This window comes from Oncorhynchus kisutch, linkage group LG11 (assembly GCF_002021735.2).
Source record: "Oncorhynchus kisutch isolate 150728-3 linkage group LG11, Okis_V2, whole genome shotgun sequence".
Taxonomy (NCBI): Eukaryota; Metazoa; Chordata; class Actinopteri; order Salmoniformes; family Salmonidae; genus Oncorhynchus; species Oncorhynchus kisutch.
Genome location: NC_034184.2, coordinates 89,659,849 through 89,679,496, shown reverse-complemented (window position 1 = coordinate 89,679,496; position 19,648 = coordinate 89,659,849). Strand labels below are relative to the sequence as shown.

Here is a 19,648-nt window from a genome sequence, read left to right as displayed (position 1 = left end):
CTGTTCCTCCTTCCTCCCCATCTACTCCTCTTGTTCCTCCTTCCTCCCCATCTACTCCTCCTGTTCATCCCCATCTACTCCTCCTGTTCCTCCCTCCTCCCCATCTACTCCTCCTGTTCCTCCCTCCTCACCATCTACTCCTCCTGTTCATCCCCATCTACTCCTCCTGTTCCTCGTTCCTCCCCATCTACTCCTCCTGTTCCTCCCTCCTCCCCATCTACTCCTCCTGTTCCTCCCTCCTCCCCATCTACTCCTCCTCTTCCTCCCTCCTCCCCATCTACTTCTCCTGTTCCCTCCTCCTCCCCATCTACTCCTCCTGTTCCTCCCTATCTCCTCCTCCTGTTCCTCCCTCCTCCCCATCTACTCCTCCTCTTACCTGACTGTGCTGCTGCTCTAGTTTCAACTGTTCTGCCTTATTATTATTCGACCATGCTGGTCATTTATGAACATTTGAACATCTTGGCCATGTTCTGTTATAATCTCCACCCGGCACAGCCAGAAGAGGACTGGCCACCCCACATAGCCTGGTTCCTCTCTAGGTTTCTTCCTAGGTATTGGCCTTTCTAGGGAGTTTTTCCTAGCCACCGTGTTTGGGGTTTTAGGCTGGGTTTCTGTACAGCACTTTGAGATATCAGCTGATGTACGAAGTGCTATATAAATATATTTGATTTGATTTGATTCCTCCCTCCTCCCCATCTACTTCTCCTGTTCCCTCCTCCTCCCCATCTACTCCTCCTGTTCCTCCCTCCTCCCCATCTACTCCTCCTGTTCCTCCCCATCTACTCCTCCTGTTCCTCCCTCCTCCCCATCTACTCCTCCTGTTCCTCCCTCCTCCCCATCTACTCCTCCTGTTCCTCGTTCCTCCCCATCTACTCCTCCTGTTCCTCCCCATCTACTCCTCCTCCCTCCTCCCCATCTAATCCTCCTGTTCCTCCCCATCTACTCCTCCTCTTCCTCTCTCCTCCCCATCTACTTCTCCTGTTCCCTCCTCCTCCCCATCTACTCCTCCTTTTCCTCCCTCCTCCCCATCTACTCCTCCTGTTCCTCCCTCCTCCCCATCTACTCCTCCTGTTCCTCGTTCCTCCCCATCTACTCCTCAGCTCTCTGCCCGGCCTGCGTCCTCTTCATTAGAACAAGCAATCAGATCCTCAGCTCTCAGCCCGGCCCAGCTGTATCCTGTTGACCTGAGTCCAGGGCTCTTCGTTAAAACAACCAGTGATTTTTTTAATAAACAACTAATTAGCTGTAGGCACAAAGCAGTTCTACAGAGATGACAGTCAATGAAAGTAATGTCTCCTATGGTTTAATTACTGTGTATTTTACTGTTACACAATGGGTGTTCATCTGCAGCAAGAGAAGCTCTGCTCTGTTTATATAAATATGCAAACAAAGTCAACCTGTGGTACTGGGGATCCGGTCATTCACAGATAAAACAGCCACAACAACACTGAACCTCTGCTAGAGATTAAACAGTCCTAAAAACAGTGAACCTCTGTTAGAGATGAAACAGCCAGAACACTGAACCTCTGTTAGAGATTAAACAGTCCTAACAACACTGAACCTCTGTTAGAGATTAAACAGTCCTAACAACACTGAACCTCTGTTAGAGATTAAACAGTCCTAACAACACTGAACCTCTGTTAGAGATTAAAAAGCCAGAACCCTGAACCTCTGTTAGAGATTAAACAGTCCTAACACTGAACCTCTGTTAGAGATTAAACAGCCAGAACACTGAACCTCTGTTAGAGATTAAACAGTCCTAACACTGAACCTCTATTAGATATTAAACAGCCAGAACACTGAAGCTCTGTTAGAGATTAAACAGCCAGAACACTGAACCTCTGCTAGAGATTAAACAGTCCTAACAACACTGAACCTCTGTTAGAGATTAAACAGTCCTAACAACGCTGAACCTCTGTTAGAGATCAAACAGTCCTAACAACACTGAACCTCTGTTAGAGATTAAACAGCCAGAACAACACTGAACCTCTGTTAGAGATTAAACAGCCCTAACAACACTGAACCTCTGTTAGAGATTAAACAGCCAGAACACTGAACCTCTGTTAGAGATTAAACAGCCAGAACACTGAACCTCTGTTAGAGGTGAAACAGCCAGAACACTGAACCTCTGTTAGAAATTAAACAGCCAGAACACTGAACCTCTGTTAGAGGTGAAACAGCCACAACAACACTGAACCTCTGTTAGAGATTAAACAGCCAGTACACTGAACCTCTGTTAGAGATTAAACAGTCCTAAAAACACTGAACCTCGGTTAGAGATTAAACAGCCACAACAACACTGAACCTCTGTTAGAGATTAAACAGACAGAACACTGAACCTCTGTTAGATTAAACAGTCCTAAAAACACTGAACCTCTGTTAGAGATGAAAAAGCCAGAACACTGAACCTCTGTTAGATATTAAACAGCCAGAACACTGAACCTCTGTTAGAGATGAAAAAGCCAGAACACTGAACCTCTGCTAGAGATTAAACAGCCAGAACACTGAACCTCTGTTAGATTAAACAGTCCTAAAAACACTGAACCTCTGTTAGAGATTAAACAGTCCTAACAACACTGAACCTCTGTTAGAGATTAAACAGCCAGAACACCAGTGAACCTCTGTTAGAGATTAAACAGTCCTAACAACACTGAACCTCTGTTAGAGATTAAACAGCCAGAACACTGAACCTCTGTTAGAGATTAAACAGCCAGAACACTGAACCTCTGTTAGATTAAACAGCCAGAACACTGAACCTCTGTTAGAGATTAAACAGTCCTAACAACACTGAACCTCTGTTAGAGATTAAACAGCCAGAACACTGAACCTCTGTTAGAGATTAAACAGCCAGAACACTGAACCTCTGTTAGAGATTAAACAGTCCTAACAACACTGAACCTCTGTTAGAGATTAAACAGTCCTAACAACACTGAACCTCTGTTAGAGATTATACAGCCAGAACACTGAATCTCTGTTAGAGATTAAACAGCCAGAACACTGAACCTCTGTTAGAGATTAAATAGCCAGAACACTGAACCTCTGTTAGAGATTAAACAGTCACAACAACACTGAACCTCTGTTAGAGATTAAACAGTCCTAACAACACTGAACCTCTGTTAGAGATTAAACAGTCACGACAACACTGAACCTCTGTTAGAGATTAAACAGCCAGAACACTGAACCTCTGTTAGAGATTAAACAGCCAGAACACTGAACCTCTGTTAGAGATTAAACAGTCCTAACACTGAACCTCTGTTAGAGATTAAACAGCCAGAACACTGAAGCTCTGTTAGAGATTAAACAGTCCTAACACTGAACCTCTGTTAGAGATTAAACAGTCCTAACAACACTGAACCTCTGTTAGAGATTAAACAGCCAAAACACTGAACCTCTGTTAGAGATTAAACAGTCCTAACACTGAACCTCTGTTAGAGATGAAACAGTCCTAAAAACACTGAAGCTCTGTTAGAGATTAAACAGTCCTAACACTGAACCTCTGTTAGAGATTAAACAGTCCTAACAACACTGAACCTCTGTTAGAGATTAAACAGCCAGAACACTGAACCTCTGTTAGAGATTAAACAGTGCTAACACTGAACCTCTGTTAGAGATTAAACAGTGCTAACACTGAAGCTCTGTTAGAGATGAAACAGCCAGAACACTGAACCTCTGTTAGAGATTAAACAGCCCTAACAATACTGAACCTCTGTTAGAGATTAAACAGCCAGAACACTGAACCTCTGTTAGAGATTAAACAGTCCTAACAACACTGAACCTCTGTTAGAGATTAAACAGCCAGAACACTGAACCTCTGTTAGAGATTAAACAGCCAGAACACTGAACCTCTGTTAGAGGTGAAACAGCCACAACAACACTGAACCTCTGTTAGAGATTTAACAGACAGAACACTGAACCTCTGTTAGAGATTAAACAGTCACAACAACACTGAACCTCTGTTAGAGATTAAACAGTCCTAACAACACTGAACCTCTGTTAGAGATTAAACAGCCAGAACCCTGAACCTCTGTTAGAGATTAAACAGTCCTAACACTGAACCTCTATTAGATATTAAACAGCCAGAACACTGAAGCTCTGTTAGAGATTAAACAGCCAGAACACTGAACCTCTGTTAGAGGTGAAACAGCCACAACAACACTGAACATCTGTTAGAGATTAAACAGACAGAACACTGAACCTCTGTTAGAGATTAAACAGTCACGACAACACTGAACCTCTGTTAGAGATTAAACAGTCCTAACACTGAACCTCTATTAGATATTAAACAGCCAGAACACTGAACCTCTGTTAGAGATTAAACAGCCAGAACACTGAACCTCTGTTAGAGATTAAACAGTGCTAACACTGAAGCTCTGTTAGAGATGAAACAGCCAGAACACTGAACCTCTGTTAGAGATTAAACAGTCCTAACAACACTGAACCTCTGTTAGAGATTAAACAGTCCTAACAACACTGAACCTCTGTTAGAGATTAAACAGTCCTAACAACACTGAACCTCTGTTAGAGATTAAACAGCCAGAACACTGAACCTCTGTTAGAGATTAAACAGCCAGAACACTGAACCTCTGTTAGAGATTAAACAGCCAGAACACTGAACCTCTGTTAGAGATTAAACAGTCACAACAACACTGAACCTCTGTTAGAGATTAAACAGTCCTAAAAACACTGAACCTCTGTTAGAGATGAAACAGCCAGAACACTGAACCTCTGTTAGAGATTAAACAGTCCTAACAACACTGAACCTCTGTTAGAGATTAAACAGCCAGAACAACACTGAACCTCTGTTAGAGATTAAACAGCCCTAACAACACTGAACCTCTGTTAGAGATGAAACAGCCAGAACACTGAACCTCTGTTAGAGATTAAACAGTCCTAACAACACTGAACCTCTGTTAGAGATTAAACAGCCAGAACACTGAACCTCTGTTAGAGATTAAACAGCCAGAACACTGAACCTCTGTTAGAGGTGAAACAGCCAGAACACTGAACCTCTGTTAGAGATTAAACAGCCAGAACACTGAACCTCTGTTAGAGGTGAAACAGCCACAACAACACTGAACCTCTGTTAGAGATTAAACAGTCCTAACAACACTGAACCTCTGTTAGAGATTAAACAGCCAGAACCCTGAACCTCTGTTAGAGATTAAACAGTCCTAACACTGAACCTCTATTAGATATTAAACAGCCAGAACACTGAAGCTCTGTTAGAGATTAAACAGCCAGAACACTGAACCTCTGTTAGAGGTGAAACAGCCACAACAACACTGAACATCTGTTAGAGATTAAACAGACAGAACACTGAACCTCTGTTAGAGATTAAACAGTCACGACAACACTGAACCTCTGTTAGAGATTAAACAGTCCTAAAAACACTGAACCTCTGTTAGAGATTAAACAGCCAGAACACTGAACCTCTGTTAGAGATTAAACAGTCACGACAACACTGAACCTCTGTTAGAGATTAAACAGTCCTAACACTGAACCTCTATTAGATATTAAACAGCCAGAACACTGAACCTCTGTTAGAGATTAAACAGCCAGAACACTGAACCTCTGTTAGAGATTAAACAGTGCTAACACTGAACCTCTGTTAGAGATTAAACAGTGCTAACACTGAAGCTCTGTTAGAGATGAAACAGCCAGAACACTGAACCTCTGTTAGAGATTAAACAGTCCTAACAACACTGAACCTCTGTTAGAGATTAAACAGTCCTAACAACACTGAACCTCTGTTAGAGATTAAACAGCCAGAACACTGAACCTCTGTTAGAGATTAAACAGCCAGAACACTGAACCTCTGTTAGAGATTAAACAGCCAGAACACTGAACCTCTGTTAGAGATTAAACAGTCACAACAACACTGAACCTCTGTTAGAGATTAAACAGTCCTAAAAACACTGAACCTCTGTTAGAGATGAAACAGCCAGAACACTGAACCTCTGTTAGAGATTAAACAGTCCTAACAACACTGAACCTCTGTTAGAGATTAAACAGTCCTAACAACACTGAACCTCTGTTAGAGATTAAACAGTCCTAACAACACTGAACCTCTGTTAGAGATTAAACAGCCAGAACCCTGAACCTCTGTTAGAGATTAAACAGTCCTAACACTGAACCTCTGTTAGAGATTAAACAGTCCTAACACTGAACCTCTATTAGATATTAAACAGCCAGAACACTGAAGCTCTGTTAGAGATTAAACAGCCAGAACACTGAACCTCTGCTAGAGATTAAACAGTCCTAACAACACTGAACCTCTGTTAGAGATTAAACAGTCCTAACAACGCTGAACCTCTGTTAGAGATTAAACAGTCCTAACAACACTGAACCTCTGTTAGAGATTAAACAGCCAGAACAACACTGAACCTCTGTTAGAGATTAAACAGCCACAACACCACTGAACCTCTGTTAGAGATTAAACAGTCCTAACACTGAACCTCTATTAGATATTAAACAGCCAGAACACTGAAGCTCTGTTAGATTAAACAGCCAGAACACTGAACCTCTGCTAGAGATTAAACAGTCCTAACAACACTGAACCTCTGTTAGAGATTAAACAGTCCTAACAACGCTGAACCTCTGTTAGAGATTAAACAGCCAGAACAACACTGAACCTCTGTTAGAGATGAAACAGCCAGAACACTGAACCTCTGTTAGAGATGAAACAGCCAGAACACTGAACCTCTGTTAGAGATTAAACAGCCAGAACACTGAACCTCTGTTAGAGGTGAAACAGCCACAACAACACTGAACCTCTGTTAGAGATTAAACAGTCCTAACAACACTGAACCTCTGTTAGAGATTAAACAGTCCTAACACTGAACCTCTGTTAGAGATGAAACAGCCAGAACACTGAACCACTGTTAGAGATGAAACAGCCAGAACACTGAACCTCTGTTAGAGATTAAACAGTCCTAACACTGAACCTCTGTTAGAGATGAAACAGCCAGAACACTGAACCTCTGTTAGAGATGAAACAGCCAGAACACTGAACCTCTGTTAGAGGTGAAACAGCCACAACAACACTGAACCTCTGTTAGAGATTAAACAGTCCTAACAACACTGAACCTCTGTTAGAGATTAAACAGTCCTAACACTGAACCTCTGTTAGAGATGAAACAGCCAGAACACTGAACCACTGTTAGAGATGAAACAGCCAGAACACTGAACCTCTGTTAGAGATTAAACAGTCCTAACACTGAACCTCTGTTAGAGATTAAACAGCCAGAACACTGAACCTCTGTTAGAGATGAAACAGCCAGAACACTGAACCTCTGTTAGAGATTAAACAGCCAGAACACTGAACCTCTGTTAGAGATTAAACAGTCACGACAACACTGAACCTCTGTTAGAGATTAAACAGTCCTAACACTGAACCTCTATTAGATATTAAACAGCCAGAACACTGAACCTCTGTTAGAGATTACACAGCCAGAACACTGAACCTCTGTTAGAGATGAAACAGCCAGAACACTGAACCTCTGTTAGAGATTAAACAGTCCTAACACTGAACCTCTGTTAGAGATTAAACAGTCCTAACAACACTGAACCTCTGTTAGAGATTAAACAGTCCTAACAACACTGAACCTCTGTTAGAGATTAAACAGCCAGAACACTGAACCTCTGTTAGAGATTAAACAGCCAGAACACTGAACCTCTGTTAGAGATTAAACATTCACAACAACACTGAACCTCTGTTAGAGATTAAACAGTCCTAACAACACTGAACCTCTGTTAGAGATTAAACAGCCAGAACACTGAACCTCTGTTAGAGATTAAACAGTCACGACAACACTGAACCTCTGTTAGAGATTAAACAGTCCTAACACTGAACCTCTATTAGATATTAAACAGCCAGAACACTGAAGCTCTGTTAGAGATTAAACAGTCCTAACACTGAACCTCTGTTAGAGATTAAACAGTCCTAACAACACTGAACCTCTGTTAGAGATTAAACAGCCAAAACACTGAACCTCTGTTAGAGATTAAACAGTCCTAACACTGAACCTCTGTTAGAGATGAAACAGTCCTAAAAACACTGAAGCTCTGTTAGAGATTAAACAGTCCTAACACTGAACCTCTGTTAGAGATTAAACAGTCCTAACAACACTGAACCTCTGTTAGAGATTAAACAGCCAGAACACTGAACCTCTGTTAGAGATTAAACAGTGCTAACACTGAACCTCTGTTAGAGATTAAACAGTGCTAACACTGAAGCTCTGTTAGAGATGAAACAGCCAGAACACTGAACCTCTGTTAGAGATTAAACAGCCCTAACAATACTGAACCTCTGTTAGAGATTAAACAGCCAGAACACTGAACCTCTGTTAGAGATTAAACAGTCCTAACAACACTGAACCTCTGTTAGAGATTAAACAGCCAGAACACTGAACCTCTGTTAGAGATTAAACAGCCAGAACACTGAACCTCTGTTAGAGGTGAAACAGCCACAACAACACTGAACCTCTGTTAGAGATTTAACAGACAGAACACTGAACCTCTGTTAGAGATTAAACAGTCACAACAACACTGAACCTCTGTTAGAGATTAAACAGTCCTAACAACACTGAACCTCTGTTAGAGATTAAACAGCCAGAACCCTGAACCTCTGTTAGAGATTAAACAGTCCTAACACTGAACCTCTATTAGATATTAAACAGCCAGAACACTGAAGCTCTGTTAGAGATTAAACAGCCAGAACACTGAACCTCTGTTAGAGGTGAAACAGCCACAACAACACTGAACATCTGTTAGAGATTAAACAGACAGAACACTGAACCTCTGTTAGAGATTAAACAGTCACGACAACACTGAACCTCTGTTAGAGATTAAACAGTCCTAAAAACACTGAACCTCTGTTAGAGATTAAACAGCCAGAACACTGAACCTCTGTTAGAGATTAAACAGTCACGACAACACTGAACCTCTGTTAGAGATTAAACAGTCCTAACACTGAACCTCTATTAGATATTAAACAGCCAGAACACTGAACCTCTGTTAGAGATTAAACAGCCAGAACACTGAACCTCTGTTAGAGATTAAACAGTGCTAACACTGAAGCTCTGTTAGAGATGAAACAGCCAGAACACTGAACCTCTGTTAGAGATTAAACAGTCCTAACAACACTGAACCTCTGTTAGAGATTAAACAGTCCTAACAACACTGAACCTCTGTTAGAGATTAAACAGTCCTAACAACACTGAACCTCTGTTAGAGATTAAACAGCCAGAACACTGAACCTCTGTTAGAGATTAAACAGCCAGAACACTGAACCTCTGTTAGAGATTAAACAGCCAGAACACTGAACCTCTGTTAGAGATTAAACAGTCACAACAACACTGAACCTCTGTTAGAGATTAAACAGTCCTAAAAACACTGAACCTCTGTTAGAGATGAAACAGCCAGAACACTGAACCTCTGTTAGAGATTAAACAGTCCTAACAACACTGAACCTCTGTTAGAGATTAAACAGCCAGAACAACACTGAACCTCTGTTAGAGATTAAACAGCCCTAACAACACTGAACCTCTGTTAGAGATGAAACAGCCAGAACACTGAACCTCTGTTAGAGATTAAACAGTCCTAACAACACTGAACCTCTGTTAGAGATTAAACAGCCAGAACACTGAACCTCTGTTAGAGATTAAACAGCCAGAACACTGAACCTCTGTTAGAGGTGAAACAGCCAGAACACTGAACCTCTGTTAGAGATTAAACAGCCAGAACACTGAACCTCTGTTAGAGGTGAAACAGCCACAACAACACTGAACCTCTGTTAGAGATTAAACAGTCCTAACAACACTGAACCTCTGTTAGAGATTAAACAGCCAGAACCCTGAACCTCTGTTAGAGATTAAACAGTCCTAACACTGAACCTCTATTAGATATTAAACAGCCAGAACACTGAAGCTCTGTTAGAGATTAAACAGCCAGAACACTGAACCTCTGTTAGAGGTGAAACAGCCACAACAACACTGAACATCTGTTAGAGATTAAACAGACAGAACACTGAACCTCTGTTAGAGATTAAACAGTCACGACAACACTGAACCTCTGTTAGAGATTAAACAGTCCTAAAAACACTGAACCTCTGTTAGAGATTAAACAGCCAGAACACTGAACCTCTGTTAGAGATTAAACAGTCACGACAACACTGAACCTCTGTTAGAGATTAAACAGTCCTAACACTGAACCTCTATTAGATATTAAACAGCCAGAACACTGAACCTCTGTTAGAGATTAAACAGCCAGAACACTGAACCTCTGTTAGAGATTAAACAGTGCTAACACTGAACCTCTGTTAGAGATTAAACAGTGCTAACACTGAAGCTCTGTTAGAGATGAAACAGCCAGAACACTGAACCTCTGTTAGAGATTAAACAGTCCTAACAACACTGAACCTCTGTTAGAGATTAAACAGTCCTAACAACACTGAACCTCTGTTAGAGATTAAACAGCCAGAACACTGAACCTCTGTTAGAGATTAAACAGCCAGAACACTGAACCTCTGTTAGAGATTAAACAGCCAGAACACTGAACCTCTGTTAGAGATTAAACAGTCACAACAACACTGAACCTCTGTTAGAGATTAAACAGTCCTAAAAACACTGAACCTCTGTTAGAGATGAAACAGCCAGAACACTGAACCTCTGTTAGAGATTAAACAGTCCTAACAACACTGAACCTCTGTTAGAGATTAAACAGTCCTAACAACACTGAACCTCTGTTAGAGATTAAACAGTCCTAACAACACTGAACCTCTGTTAGAGATTAAACAGCCAGAACCCTGAACCTCTGTTAGAGATTAAACAGTCCTAACACTGAACCTCTGTTAGAGATTAAACAGTCCTAACACTGAACCTCTATTAGATATTAAACAGCCAGAACACTGAAGCTCTGTTAGAGATTAAACAGCCAGAACACTGAACCTCTGCTAGAGATTAAACAGTCCTAACAACACTGAACCTCTGTTAGAGATTAAACAGTCCTAACAACGCTGAACCTCTGTTAGAGATTAAACAGTCCTAACAACACTGAACCTCTGTTAGAGATTAAACAGCCAGAACAACACTGAACCTCTGTTAGAGATTAAACAGCCACAACACCACTGAACCTCTGTTAGAGATTAAACAGTCCTAACACTGAACCTCTATTAGATATTAAACAGCCAGAACACTGAAGCTCTGTTAGATTAAACAGCCAGAACACTGAACCTCTGCTAGAGATTAAACAGTCCTAACAACACTGAACCTCTGTTAGAGATTAAACAGTCCTAACAACGCTGAACCTCTGTTAGAGATTAAACAGCCAGAACAACACTGAACCTCTGTTAGAGATGAAACAGCCAGAACACTGAACCTCTGTTAGAGATGAAACAGCCAGAACACTGAACCACTGTTAGAGATGAAACAGCCAGAACACTGAACCTCTGTTAGAGATTAAACAGTCCTAACACTGAACCTCTGTTAGAGATTAAACAGCCAGAACACTGAACCTCTGTTAGAGATGAAACAGCCAGAACACTGAACCTCTGTTAGAGATTAAACAGCCAGAACACTGAACCTCTGTTAGAGTTTAAACAGTCACAACAACACTGAACCTCTGTTAGAGATTAAACAGTCCTAACAACACTGAACCTCTGTTAGAGATTAAACAGCCAGAACACTGAACCTCTGTTAGAGATTAAACAGTCACGACAACACTGAACCTCTGTTAGAGATTAAACAGTCCTAACACTGAACCTCTATTAGATATTAAACAGCCAGAACACTGAACCTCTGTTAGAGATTACACAGCCAGAACACTGAACCTCTGTTAGAGATGAAACAGCCAGAACACTGAACCTCTGTTAGAGATTAAACAGTCCTAACACTGAACCTCTGTTAGAGATTAAACAGTCCTAACAACACTGAACCTCTGTTAGAGATTAAACAGTCCTAACAACACTGAACCTCTGTTAGAGATTAAACAGCCAGAACACTGAACCTCTGTTAGAGATTAAACAGCCAGAACACTGAACCTCTGTTAGAGATTAAACAGTCACAACAACACTGAACCTCTGTTAGAGATTAAACAGTCCTAACAACACTGAACCTCTGTTAGAGATTAAACAGCCAGAACACTGAACCTCTGTTAGAGATTAAACAGCCAGAACACTGAACCTCTGTTAGAGGTGAAACAGCCAGAACACTGAACCTCTGTTAGAGATTAAACAGCCAGAACACTGAACCTCTGTTAGAGGTGAAACAGCCACAACAACACTGAACCTCTGTTAGAGATTAAACAGTCCTAACAACACTGAACCTCTGTTAGAGATTAAACAGCCAGAACCCTGAACCTCTGTTAGAGATTAAACAGTCCTAACACTGAACCTCTATTAGATATTAAACAGCCAGAACACTGAAGCTCTGTTAGAGATTAAACAGCCAGAACACTGAACCTCTGTTAGAGGTGAAACAGCCACAACAACACTGAACATCTGTTAGAGATTAAACAGACAGAACACTGAACCTCTGTTAGAGATTAAACAGTCACGACAACACTGAACCTCTGTTAGAGATTAAACAGTCCTAAAAACACTGAACCTCTGTTAGAGATTAAACAGCCAGAACACTGAACCTCTGTTAGAGATTAAACAGTCACGACAACACTGAACCTCTGTTAGAGATTAAACAGTCCTAACACTGAACCTCTATTAGATATTAAACAGCCAGAACACTGAACCTCTGTTAGAGATTAAACAGCCAGAACACTGAACCTCTGTTAGAGATTAAACAGTGCTAACACTGAACCTCTGTTAGAGATTAAACAGTGCTAACACTGAAGCTCTGTTAGAGATGAAACAGCCAGAACACTGAACCTCTGTTAGAGATTAAACAGTCCTAACAACACTGAACCTCTGTTAGAGATTAAACAGTCCTAACAACACTGAACCTCTGTTAGAGATTAAACAGCCAGAACACTGAACCTCTGTTAGAGATTAAACAGCCAGAACACTGAACCTCTGTTAGAGATTAAACAGCCAGAACACTGAACCTCTGTTAGAGATTAAACAGTCACAACAACACTGAACCTCTGTTAGAGATTAAACAGTCCTAAAAACACTGAACCTCTGTTAGAGATGAAACAGCCAGAACACTGAACCTCTGTTAGAGATTAAACAGTCCTAACAACACTGAACCTCTGTTAGAGATTAAACAGTCCTAACAACACTGAACCTCTGTTAGAGATTAAACAGTCCTAACAACACTGAACCTCTGTTAGAGATTAAACAGCCAGAACCCTGAACCTCTGTTAGAGATTAAACAGTCCTAACACTGAACCTCTGTTAGAGATTAAACAGTCCTAACACTGAACCTCTATTAGATATTAAACAGCCAGAACACTGAAGCTCTGTTAGAGATTAAACAGCCAGAACACTGAACCTCTGCTAGAGATTAAACAGTCCTAACAACACTGAACCTCTGTTAGAGATTAAACAGTCCTAACAACGCTGAACCTCTGTTAGAGATTAAACAGTCCTAACAACACTGAACCTCTGTTAGAGATTAAACAGCCAGAACAACACTGAACCTCTGTTAGAGATTAAACAGCCACAACACCACTGAACCTCTGTTAGAGATTAAACAGTCCTAACACTGAACCTCTATTAGATATTAAACAGCCAGAACACTGAAGCTCTGTTAGATTAAACAGCCAGAACACTGAACCTCTGCTAGAGATTAAACAGTCCTAACAACACTGAACCTCTGTTAGAGATTAAACAGTCCTAACAACGCTGAACCTCTGTTAGAGATTAAACAGCCAGAACAACACTGAACCTCTGTTAGAGATGAAACAGCCAGAACACTGAACCTCTGTTAGAGATGAAACAGCCAGAACACTGAACCTCTGTTAGAGATTAAACAGCCAGAACACTGAACCTCTGTTAGAGGTGAAACAGCCACAACAACACTGAACCTCTGTTAGAGATTAAACAGTCCTAACAACACTGAACCTCTGTTAGAGATTAAACAGTCCTAACACTGAACCTCTGTTAGAGATGAAACAGCCAGAACACTGAACCACTGTTAGAGATGAAACAGCCAGAACACTGAACCTCTGTTAGAGATTAAACAGTCCTAACACTGAACCTCTGTTAGAGATTAAACAGCCAGAACACTGAACCTCTGTTAGAGATGAAACAGCCAGAACACTGAACCTCTGTTAGAGATTAAACAGCCAGAACACTGAACCTCTGTTAGAGTTTAAACAGTCACAACAACACTGAACCTCTGTTAGAGATTAAACAGTCCTAACAACACTGAACCTCTGTTAGAGATTAAACAGCCAGAACACTGAACCTCTGTTAGAGATTAAACAGTCACGACAACACTGAACCTCTGTTAGAGATTAAACAGTCCTAACACTGAACCTCTATTAGATATTAAACAGCCAGAACACTGAACCTCTGTTAGAGATTACACAGCCAGAACACTGAACCTCTGTTAGAGATGAAACAGCCAGAACACTGAACCTCTGTTAGAGATTAAACAGTCCTAACACTGAACCTCTGTTAGAGATTAAACAGTCCTAACAACACTGAACCTCTGTTAGAGATTAAACAGTCCTAACAACACTGAACCTCTGTTAGAGATTAAACAGCCAGAACACTGAACCTCTGTTAGAGATTAAACAGCCAGAACACTGAACCTCTGTTAGAGATTAAACAGTCACAACAACACTGAACCTCTGTTAGAGATTAAACAGTCCTAACAACACTGAACCTCTGTTAGAGATTAAACAGCCAGAACACTGAACCTCTGTTAGAGATTAAACAGTCACGACAACACTGAACCTCTGTTAGAGATTAAACAGTCCTAACACTGAACCTCTATTAGATATTAAACAGCCAGAACACTGAACCTCTGTTAGAGATTACACAGCCAGAACACTGAACCTCTGTTAGAGATGAAACAGCCATAACACTGAACCTCTGTTAGAGATTAAACAGTCCTAACACTGAACCTCTGTTAGAGATTAAACAGTCCTAACAACACTGAACCTCTGTTAGAGATTAAACAGTCCTAACAACACTGAACCTCTGTTAGAGATTAAACAGCCAGAACACTGAACCTCTGTTAGAGATTAAACAGCCAGAACACTGAACCTCTGTTAGAGATTAAACAGCCAGAACACTGAACCTCTGTTAGAGATTAAACAGCCAGAACACTGAACCTCTGTTAGAGATGAAACAGCCAGAACACTGAACCTCTGTTAGAGATTAAACAGTCCTAACACTGAACCTCTGTTAGAGATTAAACAGTCCTAACAACACTGAACCTCTGTTAGAGATTAAACAGTCCTAACAACACTGAACCTCTGTTAGAGATTAAACAGCCAGAACACTGAACCTCTGTTAGAGATTAAACAGCCAGAACACTGAACCTCTGTTAGAGATTAAACAGCCAGAACACTGAACCTCTGTTAGAGATTAAACAGCCAGAACACTGAACCTCTGTTAGAGATTAAACAGTCCTAACACTGAACCTCTGTTAGAGATTAAACAGTCCTAACAACACTGAACCTCTGTTAGAGATTAAACAGTCCTAACAACACTGAACCTCTGTAAGAGATTAAACAGCCAGAACACTGAACCTCTGTTAGAGATTAAACAGCCAGAACACTGAACCTCTGTTAGAGATTAAACCGTCCTAACAACACTGAAACTCTCTCCCTCCCTCTCTGTGTGTGTGTTTGTGTGTGTGTGACAGGCTTCTCCCTTAACTGGAAACCAGCAACACCAGGTTGATATTTGAGCTGAGTCATACAGACTTCTCCCTTAGCTGGAAACAGCAACACCCAGAGACATGACACTGATGAGATGACAAGACAAATCCCTGCCCAGGAGAAATCATTCCCGAATGGGACACAATGAAGTACATGTTCTGTAGCCTACTTTTTCCACTGTACCCATACCATTTCTTTCCCTCAACACATCTCCATTCATTTACGTTATGTACTTTACATAATCATCCTCCACTATTTGTTTTGTTTTTCTACTGGCAGAATAGATCGCGGAATGAAATAGCCCAGTTAAACCAGGAAGTTGTCTCTCTCTCGGAAAGCAGGAAGCAGCGTGGGCTGGCCTGTCTCTCTGTGTCACCGCCTGCGTCACATGCCAGGAGGGGGTTCTCCAGTGACGATAAGGCCGCGTAGCGGAGCAGTCTGCCACAGACAAGGGGAAGAAAGGCTGTGGCTGGTACGGACGGTGCTGTCTGGCTGCAATAGAAACAAAAGCGAGCGGTCTGTTCGAGCATAAAGCGGAATTGTGTCCCTTGGATTATACATCGTTACTCTAATGGTGATCGGATACCTGGGTTATTGGTGAGTAGCGGCGCTGTTGGTTATTTAATACGGTTCTGTGTCATTTACGTTGTAAAAGCTTCGGGGTGGAGACGCAAATAGTTTGGATGATCTATGCTCTGTCACCACAGTAGAAACGGCAGTGGCGCTGATCATTTTCCTCATGATATGTTGGTTACATTGTTGCAGACCTACACATTATAGACAATGCTGTGTGGTATTTAAATGACGATTACATGGTATATAATGAAATGGTTCAATTAGTTAACGGTCGCTATTTGTATAAATCCGACGTGTCTTCTCAGCAGAGTTGGTCTATTAATACTTTTATGTTTTAAACAAGTTGTTGTCGGTGTTCTGACTTTTAATAAACCAAGTGATTGTAACATGTTGCGTGGCGGACAGGTGAGGACAATACATTGGATATTGTTTTCTGCTGAATATGACTAGATTTCATAAACTAGGCTGAGGATTTTATCATGACATGCCAATATCCATGGTAGGCTATTATAGGACTATTAGGCTAGTTGATTTAGACGATGTTGAAGTTTTAATTCTGGTTTTCCTACAGTGTGTTGAACACATTCATTCATCAGTTCGCCTCTAGTGGTGCGACCGTCTCTGTAAAGCCCAAATTAAACGTATTCACGGCTGGATCTCAGAATACAAGGTAGGGAAACGTACTTCTCCCCGCGTCGACGACATCCAAAGCGTCAGTTATTCCGCTCACTTTATTAAGCCAATCAATGCTGGTATCGTGGGGAAATAAATAGGCAGAAAATAGTCTGTGCATTATAACGGGTAGTTAAGTGTGTCTTTAGTGTTCCGTTTAGCTGCCAGTGACAATAAATTTCATATTTCAAATCATATTTGAAAACATGAACTTGATGCCTTTGTTAAATTGAAGACCTGGCCTGTAGTCTAGGCAGGATACAGCCGAGGAATTAAGAATGAGACGAGCTCAATTCTTTCTAAACTGCTGTTAGCTACAACTCTCCTCACATTCTTCAGCCAACAGAGCAGGAGGCAGACACAGTGGCTCCTGTAGGACAACATAATTGTATTGTCGATTATCATGAGGATTACATTGGAATACGCTACACAGTGTATGTGAATTGAGCTCTCTACTGTCGCTCGGCAAACAGTTTGACCCCGTTGATGGTGTATTTGCACTGTGATTTCGGTTTAACCGGAGCGACTCCTGAAGGCAGCCAATACGGTATGAGCTGCCCTCTCACGGTTGATGCAAGTGTTGTCATAGAAATGACCATTCATCACAGGGAGGAACGATCGGGTCAACATGGGGTAGCTGACCACGGATAATCAGACGTGATAGAATGATTGACTGCCACATCAGAAATGAGTCTGCGCTATTCAAATGAAATGGCCCAGGTGTGTTGATCGCATTGTTATTGAAATAGCCCAAAACAGAATCAATGCCAATTTGATCATACGTGATTGATTGTTTGATTGATGCAATCAGACCGTTAATCAGGGGCATTCATATGCCACTTGGCGCAAGGAATCCCTTTCATTGTTCAATCTCTGTCTGATTACCTGACAATCACCGCTTGATAGTTAGTAACTAGAGGCTTGATTATTCTGCGTTGGAGCACACCATGTTTAGAAGACAAACAAATCACGAGTTTCTATGTTGTCTGTAAGGCCTAGGCTATTTAATACTGTATTTTACTCAGCGGTTGATGTAGTGTGTGTATTCGGCTCTAGCCTAGTCGTCTCCAGTCGTCTAGTCATTGAGCTGTTCTCTAGCAGCTCAATGATCCTTTGTCTACAGCCAGACCGCTGCACGGAGTCTGAGGTTCTACTCCACCGGGGCAACTTTCTTTTGAATGATATTTTGTTTGTCATGTATTCATGAGTATTATTTGTATTAATCTTGTCTGTTGGCTTTTTCATTGTGACTAAGGCAGTTCCTCTTTTTGGCATTTTACTGAGCATCTAAAACGGAGTTATTGATTTGATCATAATGTTTAACCTCTACGGGATCATAATGTTAAATACTCTACGGGATTGGTGTCCCCTGGCGGCTAATGTGATTAGCATGAGGTTGTAACAAAACATCTCCCAGGACATAGAAATATCTGATATGGGCAGAAAGATTAACAAGAATTTAAGCTAACTGCACTGTCCAATTTACAGTCGCTATTACAGTGAATGAATACCATGCAATTGTTTGAAGAGAGTATACAGTTATGAACTTGACAATGTATTAATAAACCAATTAGGCACATTTGGGCAGTCTTAAGACAACATTTTGAACAGATATGCAATGGTTCATTGGCTCAGTCTAAAACTTTGCACATACACTGCTGCCGTCTAGTGGCCAAATTGTAAATTGCGCCTTGGCTGGAATAATACATTATGGTCTTTCTCTTGCATTTCAAAGATGATGGTACAAAAAAAGCATGTTTTTTCATTGAATTATCTTCTACCAGATCTAATGTGTTATATTCTCCTACATTCATTTCACATTTCCACATTTTTCAAAGTGTTTCCTTTCAAATGGTATCAAGAATATGCATATCCTTGCTTCAGGTCCTGAGCTGCAGGCAGTTCGATTTGGGTCATTTTAGGTGAAAAATTGAAGGGAAAAAGGGTCTGATCCTTCAGATTAATAACCATGTAGCACAATTACAGCTCACAGGAAATATATATTTTACAGCTTTTAATTGTGATAATAACCAAGTATCGTATTTTCTCACACAGCCCTCAGGGTTTGAATGTGGCCGCTATAAAATTAAATGTGTTCAGTATGTTGAAACATATGCTCTCATTCACGAGTTGCGTTAGAGGACATATCATATTTGGCAGCTCTTCCACAGGGGGAGTCATCCTCATTTCCTGTCTCACCTAGGCTGTGTCCCAACTGGTGCCCTTTGTAGTACCCTACCCCATAGGGGCCCTTACATGTCCAGATCCTCCTAATGAACTAACCTTCAGCGGACAGTGATGCTGCAGGAATCAGGAAATCCGAGACAGACACGGAGACAGTATATAGATTATTTTAAATAGGCACTTCCTGTGCACTGTGGCACATGTTTCACAACCACAGGAAACTGTTTAACTGACACACACACACAGCTCCTCAGCTGGGAGAGAGAGAGACAGCCTGTCTGTCTCTTGTGAATGTTGTTGGTCACAGAGAATGGCCCCGGCTTTGTCTCCGGACAGGAGACGGGGGGGGGGGGATTGTGTGGTGGGGTGTGCTGTCCCTCTGTGTGAGAGGGGGGTGTTGTCTGACCACACACAGAGCAGGCTCCTGTCT

The 19,648-nt window shown here is 41.3% G+C and overlaps 1 protein-coding gene across 1 annotated transcript in view; it reads left to right on the top strand.

Moving 5' to 3' along the window:
• Positions 1 to 16,132: 16,132 nt before the first annotated feature.
• The window catches only part of csrnp1b (cysteine-serine-rich nuclear protein 1b), a 13,743-nt gene continuing 10,227 nt past the window's right edge, over positions 16,133 to 19,648 (top strand). The window contains exon 1 of the mRNA XM_031836457.1: positions 16,133 to 16,383. The gene's annotated coding sequence lies outside the window, so the exon portion shown is untranslated. The remainder of the gene's footprint in view (positions 16,384 to 19,648) is intronic.